Raw genomic sequence first — 10,317 nt, forward strand, 5'->3', positions numbered from 1 at the left:
CCATCAACTCAGCTCCGTCTCAGGATTTAGTTACCACTGAAACCATAAAACATCTCCATAAAAAAATAGATTTTTGGAGTGCTGAGGTCCTGGCTGGGCACAGGGCTCAGCTCAGAAGCCACGAGCAGCTTCAGGGTAAGCAACATGAGTAGTTTTATCCCACCCTGCTGTGTGCAGAAGTTCAGGAAGGTGCGATATTAATTAGAAAGAAATGGGTGACTGCTCAGACCCACCATGGCCATGCCTAAAACTTCTCATCTCCAATTATGGGAGGATTGCAATTAAAAAAATTGTAAGCATTAAATGCAGGCTGTGCCTAATCCCCTTTGTTTGCCATTCTTCTGCAGTCAGCCCAAACTCTCGGTAGTCTTTTGCTGTGTTAAAACAACTGCTTTGTTCTCAAGCAGCTGTAGGACAGCCCTGATTCTTGCTCCGAGGAGATAAAGGCCAAAGATGAGGCAGAAGCACCGAGCTGCATGTTTTTAATGCGTCCTGCTTTGTCCCTGCATTTGAGGCCTTTTCTCGCGCTCTGCGAGTGGTTATTGAAAGGAAAGGCTCCCAGTCATCAAATAGCAGATAGTGAATAATGAGTTAGGCTCGCGCTCAGAAACCCAAATGGGTTTGTTTAAAGTGGTGTTTGGTATGCAAATAAAATTAGCAAGCCAAATGAGGCTGGTTCTCCCCAGAGTGTTTGCTCAGCCTCTCCCTGGCGTTGGCTCCCAATTGCAGGGGCCGAGGAAATGGTTTAACGTAGTCCATTAAGTGGTTTGCCTTTGGTCACCGAGATTAAACGGGAACCTTTATCAAATATCGGGCCCTTTGGTTCTCCCAGACCCACCCCAGGGTGTTTCGCTGGCCTAGGGCAGCGGCACAAACCTGAACTTGGAAGTATGATGCCACGTCCTTTTAAAGCAAGTTCAGGATATTTGGGAAAAATCGAACGCTTTGAAAAAGGCAGGTAGTTTGATAAAAGTATATATTATTCATTCAGCACCTTCTCCCGTGCTTAAATCCAATTCTGTTGAGTAAAACAACCAAACAACATGTTCTCTGCGGTCTGAATGTCTTGAACTTTGCTCTTGAATCCGTTTGGGTTGTAACAGTTGTGCCAGGAGGTGCCTGTTAAATTTACTGCCCTGGGAGCTGGCTCCACCTACCTCACCGAAAATAAACTGACAAAAGAATATGAAAAGAGCTTCTCCCAAGCAGCAGTTTCCTAAGGGGGCAAGGTATCGTGTTTTTAACACCACCTGAGTATCCAAATAGCCAAATACAGTGAATTTAGGGCTGAGATTCTGGAGCTGGAAATGCCCCTACCACACTGGGAATGAGCCTCAGTGGTGATTGTGCTTTCATCAGCCTTAAGGTTGATAGGAGCTGTTTTTAACGCACTGAACTTTTTATTGCTCCATGATGAGTCATAAAGAATTTAGAAAGGTTCAAGCTGTTTTTCCAGTTAGATGTTTGGATTCGTACAAAATACTAGGAAAACTGAATGCTTTTTCTTTGCCTTTCCTCAACAGCATGTTATAAATTCCTGTTTTATTTTTGCTTGGTTTTAAAATTCTTAATTGTAGGCCAGGAAAGGAGATGCTGAAGTTTCTTTTAAACCCATACATTGCTGTGGCAGTACGTTAAACATTAATCTTAGTAAGTTAAAGCCAAATGAGAAGCCTGAATACTTGGAGTCTACAACAAAGTCTCTTGGTTATTTTCTTCTGCAATTGTCTGGACAAGTTATTTTGCGTGTGTGCCTGAGCCTTCCCAGTTTAACATGCAGGTAACACGCAGCACTTTGATTGCAATGTGTGCAAGGAGTGTGGGGGAGAAGGGCACGTTGGTCTCCTGAGATGGAGGGTGCAGCATTAATGGGCTGTGACATTACAGTTCAGCAGTATGACAGCAAACAAAGCCAGGTCTGAAGCACTACGTTATGATGAGCAGCGTTAAAGCATCAACAATTCCCCTTTTATCATGGGAGGCAAGCAAACAGGAGAAGGTTGAGGGATGTGTTCAGCAAAATGATGTTCCCAGCCTCATGCTGGGCTTGATCATGTAAAGGCGTAAGGTGCTGTTGCCAGAGGATGGATTCACATATGGTGTGTAAAATGTAGCTCAACAGACCCCAAGGACTCTTTTTGTACTCCAGAGCACAAGCTGGAGGCTGGTAAAAGTATATTTCATTTAAATTTAATTTTAGGAGAACCTGTGATCACCTTAGAATGCTAAGCATAGCCAATTGAGGGCTTTGGGAAAAATCAGAAAGGCTGAAAAAAAAATCATTTTTCAGTCTTAAAGGCAGTCTTTGTCACTGTTTTTCAAAATCTTTAGTATGAAAGCATTTTAAATCTAAGATTAATAAAAGGAAATCAGGCAGAAATGAAAGTTAAACTTTTTTTTTCCACCCAATGTAATATTTTGCTTACAAGGTTTGTTTAAAAAAAAAAAGGGGGGCTCCAAGGCAAGTATTAAGAAGTTGTGCCCTTACCTAGAAACCAGAGACAGCACTGGGTACACTATTTCGAATTTCTTTAGCATTTTAAGTATCACAAGGAGCTGGAAGATTCCCATTTGCCTTGGTCTTATGATTACTTCTCAAGCATCAAAGCAGAGACCGTGGTGAGGAGCTGGCCACATCCCCACGCCGAGCTGGTCTGCACCACGAGGCACACAAGTTACTGCTCTTGGACAGCATTTACTGGATTAAATTCATGCATTTGGGAATGTTCTTTAGTTTAAATGCACACAAATCTGCATTGCTTCAAAATAAATTCAACACAGAGCTGGGCTGAGATTCAACTGTTTTATTAAACACAATTAAAATGCTTAAAATTTATAACAAGCTCTAAAGCAGTGAAGCAGCAAGTTAAATAATACGTAAGATACACACATGCATTTATACAGCCTGTGAAACCGTCCTTCCTACTTCTACAATTAAAATCTTTGTGTTTATCCACATGTGGATTCTAGTGATAAAATACTGTGACAGTAAATATTCGTCATCATTATTACTGTAATTGGTAAAAGAATATGTGAATGCAACATTAAGGACTACAGTCATACCTTTGGTCTCTGTAAAAATGTTTTATACATACCTACCCTTTAAAATTGACTACACAGGATATTGCACTGGATATTTTTTTTTTATTACCAACTTACCCAAGAAGACTTTTTATTAAAAGAGAGGTAGTTCTTGTTTTTACTTCTTTAAAAAAAAAAAAAAAAAAAAAAAAACTAGCAAAGGGCAGTGCTGCTGAAAGGTCAGATTTATTTCATTTTGAGGGACACCCTGACTCCAAAAACCCACTTGGAACATCCTGTTGAGCATCTCATGCAGAAAGAAACAGAAACAGGGAAACTTCCAAGAAGAAACTCCAGCTTCTGTGAAATACAAAGATGTTGGGCAAGGAGAGGCACAAAGAGAAAACGAAAACAAGGAGTCCAATAGCTGAAGTTCAGGTATAGCACAATTAAATGTATAAAATTGATGAGACACCGCAATATAGCAGAGGAAGCAGCACCTTTCCATGAAAGAATTGTGCTGTGGAAAGGGACGTTGCTTGTACCCTGCAAAATGAGACTTGCCAGCGTGACTCACTTCAAGCAGGACCCAGATAGCATCTTCACCGCCTGAGAGGTTTGGGGCAAGGAGATTTCCTAACTGGGAAATTCCTGGCAATGCAGTGAGGCTGCGCTGTCCTAGCTCCAGTGCCTCGGGGCACGGGGTGCTCACCAGGTGAGGTTGGGAACACATCCTGTACACCACAGCGCTGTATGCACAAAAAAAATCCGACAGCACAAGAAATCCAACAGCTGGCGCAGCTCATCGCTGCTTCTCAATATGGGAGGACAAATTTCGGCTGGTAGATGCATGCAGGGAATCAGAGCCCTTCTCAGGAAATCCACCTTTGTTCTTGCATAATTACCTACGTCTCAAACAGATCTGCTGAGCTGAGGGCTTTGCGGACCCTTTATTTTATGACATTTTACAAAGTACTTTTCTATCAGTGTAAAAATGAAGTAGCCCTTACCTGAAGTCACAGTGTAGTAACAGGACATACTAACCTATTGTAAAGTTTTGCTCATTTTACAAATTATTTCCCAGCAGAAGCAGCTGCTTTAACCGATAGCAACTTCAGATGGCAAAATGGCCCAAATTTACCTGGAGAAATTCTCTTTGTCTCAAACAGCAGCAACAAAAAAAACCTTCATGGTGTTTTCTGTGTTGAGTAGAGGAATAACTCTGTAGGATGAAGAATAAGAATCAAAAACTATCATCTTCCTGTGCTGTGGAGCGGGGAGGTTTCTGCCTTTCATCCATGCTTGTTAGGCTAATCATCACCAGGGCAACGGGCTTATTTCTATGAAGCCTTTCTCAAAGCGACTGGGTTGTTACAACTGGGCCCATCAAACTTCAAGTAAATCTGATAATGGGTCCAAAAGTCACTAACGTGCAGCTAGTGAGTTCAGAAGCCTGGTTTCTTAGGGAAACAAGTTAAAAAACCATACCCTGACCTACCTATGAGTTATGGACATGCACCCTTGTGTTCCCTTGACTTCCTATCTCCCTGTCCCTGTTTGTGCACTTGGAGGAGCTTTCAGCACAAGCCTGGACTCCAGTGAGAAGGCCCAGGCATCAAACTTCACTGCTTCTTCCGAAAAAGGCCAGATTTTGTTCTCCACATTTCCGTCAAGACGAAGATTTTTGCCGATGCGATTGACGGCATTACCAGACAGTATTAGACAAAACTAGCTAGATCTAACTTTGCCTGGTAAGACAGCAATCAGCAGGCACTCAGGCTAGAGGAAACCACCAACGTTAAAGCAATTTTTCCAGATCCAGGACTAAAATGATAGGAAGGGGAAAGGCTGAGAGCCTCTCCCATAGGCATCAGTAGCCAATGAATACCATACAGGCAGCACAGTCACAAAAACACGCCTGTTTCCAGTTCACCAGCATGAGAGCTAAATAAAAATATTGTAAGGAACTTGCTTCACTTACCAAGGGCTCTGTCCTGTGCATCCGTGTTGCTATGAATTTGCTCACCGTGCCCGTCCCGTGCAGCTCCAGCAGTCGTAGCACAGCAGGGTGCAGACGCACGTGTTTCAGCTGCACCCTAAAGGCTGTGCCCTCGTTGGTATTAAAACTCCCAGACAAAATTAGGCCTAATAAAGACTAGGTCTTAGCTTTTCTAGCATGGTAGGATCAGTACTGCCTGTGGAATTGCTCTCCTGTGAAACCGAGTTAAGTGAGATGAAAATTGGTAGGAGAAGGGGAGGGAGGAAAAGATATTGAGGCCGAGGGGATTTCTCTGGGTTACTCCTGGCTCCCATGACTCACTGTCTCTCTCTCAGATAAGACTGAACGGACACTTTCCTAGGCATAAATCATCATGGGGGAGGGCAGGGGAATTTCCCTGGTTCCATTTTTCTTTTCTTTTCTTTTTTATTTTTTTTCTTAAGGTGACATCCCTGTGCATGCCATGGATGGCCAGTTACAGTTGTTTACTTTTTTATTTTTATTTATTTATTTATTCCACTCCATCCAAGCTTAGCACCCACATTTTGTTTTAAGAAGAGAAGATGGATGGGGGGTGGGTGCGCGCTCCAATTCATCTCATTTAAATGCTTGTTAAAAGCCAATTTGCAGAGTCACTCAAATTTCACACCATTTCCTCAATCCCTTGTGAACCGGTTAATAAGTAACACGGGGGCTAATCACCAAAGAACGCTCCTCTGCTCCTTCCTTCCCTCTCCTGCTTTACTGAGAGCTACAACCTGCAAGGGCAAACACAAAACCGAGCTTGCTCCAGGCAACCAGGGGAGTTAAAGAAGGCGCTTTAAGGGAACAGGCATTGGTTCATTTTTCTACAATTCCTGTATTGCACAGCAGTTCTGGCAAGGCATCAGACGCCCGGCCTACTGGAAAGGGTTGAAAAAAACACGTAGAAATTCCCAGTGACACAGGCAGAGCGCAGAATTTGCTTGCATGGTGCTGGGCTGCTGTACCCGGTTTATTTGGGAGGAAGGGAGGGGATGAACACCACGTGGAGGATGAGGAAAACGCTTTGGTGCTGTGGTTCAAACTCAGACCAGTCCCAGGAATCTGTGTGAAGATCTGGGGTGAGGAGTGTGTGTACCATTGCCTTATGTTTCTTACAGAAACAAGCTGAAAACCAATGGGTACTACTCTGAAGAACCCAGTACGAGGCCTCTGCAGCATCCCACCCCAAGGCACGTCCCCCAAAACCCCAAAACTTTATGCACTTTAAGGAACCCAGGCAGCATGAGCGCTCCTTGTGTAAGGGTGAATCTCAGCTTGTACAGTGGCCATTTAATGAGTTCTACATTAATTTTTATTCTTTGGAGACAGAGTATGCCCAAGTCTTCATCTGAATTTGTGCGAAGCCAAAATTATCGACTTGGTAACTCCACTGCTCCTGATCATCATCTTGTAAAGAGACTCAGTGCTTTAAACGTGGGTTAGAACTGGGAAATATACATAAGCTTCAGACAGCTCCAGAATTTGGGAGCTTTCCTCTCTAAAGACGTCAGAGCTGGCCTGTTCGGTCCTTTACTAGTGAAGAAAGTGCCCCTCACTCACACACTTTCTCCTCTATCACCCCCCAAAAAATGTTTATATCTGACCTCCGTGTTCACCAGAAGCACCAGCTTCTAAGCAACACCTCATCCATTCCCCAGTCACTGCAGCAATGTATTTCCACCTGAGCTGCTGAGCTTGTGAGGCCATAGCCCTTCGTGTTCCTCTGCTGGGGTAGGTAGTTGTTCCTTGCCTGGGTTAAATTGCTTTGTTTCTTAATTAGCGTGATTAACCCACCAGCTGCAAGCACTGCCTGCAACAGGGCAGGTTATAGGGTTGGAAGTTCAGGGTCCGTTCAACCATGGAGGTAATTGAACTGTAATTGGGAAGAACGACCTTTGCAGCCAGCATCCTGCTTGCACCACCTCTCACAACCAAGCTACAAGCAAATCTTTCAGCCTCCTGGCCTAGAGCTGTGCCGTGCAAACACATCACGGCTCCAGACCTGCTGTTGGGAGAGAAGATTGCAGCTCTGTGCCTCTGCGGAGACCTGAATTTTGTGTGCCGACATCTCCTGTCACACCTCCTCCACAGCAATAACAAGGCTTAACAGCACCTAACGGAGTGGTTTCCAGCAGCGCCGTGGTCAGAGGTATTTATGATTGTAGCTACATCTAAAAACACTCGGTAGTACAGTAGCCAACGTCCTTACCCCGTTGTCCAAATGTTCCACTTTGGCCTAAATTGTGGCACAATGTCTTTCTGTGAGAGCTCCTCCTGATGCATGTTGTTGTTTGGTTCACCCTTTAAACATCGTTACCAGACAGTGTTAGAGTAGATCCAAGAAATCCAGCACTGTCTAGTAAGATGCCCACAGAGGACCACGGTCTGTCCAGCAGCTGGAGAAATGGAGCAGCTATTAATGATTCCACGTTCTTCAGGATGGCAGTGGTCCATGAAAAATAATGGAAATGGCTTGAGAAAGATTGCCTCGTATCACTGAGCATGTGAGTAATTTACCAGGTAGGTGGTGGGCGGAAGGAAGACACTGGGTACTAAAAGATAATGTGAAGATCACAGCGGATTTCAGAAGATAAAGTTGATACAGAAGGTTGAGTTACTTAAGATCTAAAATAGAAACACAAGGTTAAGTTTCATTTCGACAGTGTAAAAGCAGGAAGATTTCCTTTGTTTTGTTTCTTTCCTTATTCTGTCCTCCCTTCTGAATCACAAAATACCAACAGCTTCAAGTCTTTCCAATCAATTAAAAGGACAAACTGAAAACTGGCATACAAACAAAACAGTGCTAAGAAGGGCACAAAAAGTGACAAAGATGGCCTAGCGTTTAATACAGTTCACTGCTTTTAGAACAAATACTTTATTGTACTGCTTGGGTTGAAGGGATACAGACAAATTTGAATCTTAAATCAAAGTCACAGGAGGGGTAGGTGTGCAGTTGTTGGTAAAGTAATTAAGCATATTGAATGGTAATGACAAAGATGAAGGGTTCCTGTCTGCTTTGTTTTATTTATTTATTTTTTTCCCCAAAAGCAGGGCAAGTTTGCTGTAGCACATCATGCAACAGAGAAGGTCAAGATCTAGCCTGAGGGGGTCCCTTACCTGAGAGCTCTGTGCCACTGTAAGGATGCTGGATTTTTGGCTGTCACTGACCCCCTGCATATGCAGGAGATGGGCAGCAGGGTTTGTTCTCCTCCCTTCCCTGGGCCCTGGTTGCAAGCTGTACCTCTTGAGGTACTATCGTGCAATAGCAAGAGAGCTCTGCTCCAAGCTGTACTGCATGGGCACTGTTCTACTGCATGCAATATTTATCATAGCCCTAAGACACTGTGGATCCAGCACAATATTTCACCGGGCATATGCAGAGACTCAACTGTAACACAACTCAGCTCATCCAGGCTACACATCCATGATTTTTTTCACTTCTGAATAGGGTTCAAGGACCAGGCAGCCTTCACGTGAGGAATTAAACGCCGCAGCACAGTGTGTGCCTGTAGGAGACCCTGGGTGGGAAGCGGGGCTGCTGCTGTGTCCTGGAGTGCTTCACACCTGCCAGGTACACTGAAACACCTGCCCATAACGCCCCGCCTGATAAAAGCATCTATCAGCAGTAATAACCTTTCTTGGTGATAGCCATTATACAGCACCTCTAGTATCTGATAACTGGAGGAGTTAAACTTCCTGGATTGCTTTAATTCTCAGAAAAAGAACAAAAAGCGTATGTGAACCATTGAAGACAACATTCTCACATCAAGTCCTTTTAGGCTGAGCTAGTTCTTTCCAAGTAACTTTAGCCAGTATCACTGGTTTGTGGAAAGAAACCTCACAAAGTAAAAATCAAGTCCATTGTAACTTAAAACGTATTATAGAGGTCATCCACTAAAATAAAGACAACAATCAGGGGGAAGGGAAGTTAAGTGTCCCCCCCTGCCCTCTCTCACACCAAAAAGTAATAAATGGAAATAAAAATATATCTGTATAAAAATAAAAGAAATAACATATACATTACTTAAAATTTCAAGGTTTTAAAATAAATGGCTTTGCTATTAGAACATCTTGCTGGAGGACAGAAGTCTAGAGGAACTGATGTGAAAAGGAAGGAGTACATGTAAGTTACCATAGCAAAGCTGAAAAAGTAAATTCCGCTATCGATTTCAGGTGTTTGTTTCTTAAATTTTCTTATACTTAGAGAGAGGAGAACATTTTGATTTTGAGAGAAAATTATGAGCTAGAAAACTCAAATGTTAAATTTCAGTAAAATGTTTTCTTTCATTCTCTTGAAAGCTACCATAATTTGAAAGTAAATAGAAAGAATCTATTTGGAGAAGAGTACTTGCATTTGTCTTTGCTACAAAGCTTAGCATTTTCCTTTGAATGTGTTCTTATCATTGCAGTATCAAACATATGCTATCCTTTATATTCTGCGTGATTTTCTATTTACAAGCTCATTTAAAATAAAATTATTTCATAATTATTTCAAAATTATTTCAGAATTCTACAGTCAGGACGAGATTTTCTTATATTTGCTTTTATCTTTTATTCTATCACATGAAACATTTCATTATAAATTTCATCATGCTTGGGGAGGCTCGACAGTCAATCAAGCATGGATTTCTCTACTGGCCACTAACCTCTGCTTCCGAATTTGCTGTTGAACTTTTCCACGTTGTACACGAAACACCATAATCATCATTACCAGGCAGTATTAGAAAAACAGAAAACATCCAATGCTGCCCAGTAAGATGGTAATGGCATCTCAGGATCATGGTCTACAAGCAGTAGGTATAGCACAAGCTAGAAAGCCTCATTACTGGGAGAAGGAAAAAGAGGAGGGGGAAAAAACACTACCTGTAGCTGTCCCTCCTCCTTTGTGGTTTCAACAATTACCAAATACTGTTCATGTGGGAGAGGGGGATGCAATGACATTCTGAAAAATTATCCCAGAAGTACTTGTACAGGTCACGATACACACAGGTCCTACCTCTTCCCACCATCCCCTGGCTCCCCACGCACAACCTTCAGAGCTGTCACTTACCAAGGAGAGTTCTCATCTCTATTTACACCTACTGGAACACGCTCACCAGCAGAAAACTGTAACAAGACGGTCTTTGAGGTATGGGCAATTACAGCCAACCCTATGCCCTACCTGGAAACGTCAATTAAAAATGTGGGGGAATGCAAAATCCAGGAAGCAATGCAAGCCTTAGGCATATGACTCTTACCTTTCTTCTGGTACCTGCAACCATTTAAGCTTTATC

General features: G+C 42.9%; 1 long non-coding RNA gene across 2 annotated transcripts; it reads left to right on the forward strand.

Annotated features, from left to right (window-relative positions):
• Positions 1–6,791: 6,791 nt before the first annotated feature.
• LOC137843377 (uncharacterized) lies at positions 6,792–10,087 on the forward strand. Of its 2 annotated transcripts, none has more exons than XR_011089477.1 (2): positions 6,792–7,564; positions 8,093–10,087. It is a non-coding gene; the product is annotated as an uncharacterized lncRNA (long non-coding RNA). The 2 variants fall into 2 exon arrangements; XR_011089478.1 differs by having other exon boundaries at positions 8,096–10,087.
• The last annotated feature ends 230 nt before the right edge of the window (positions 10,088–10,317 follow it).

Source organism: Anas acuta, chromosome 22, assembly GCF_963932015.1.
Source record: "Anas acuta chromosome 22, bAnaAcu1.1, whole genome shotgun sequence".
In the NCBI taxonomy this organism is placed as follows: Eukaryota; Metazoa; Chordata; class Aves; order Anseriformes; family Anatidae; genus Anas; species Anas acuta.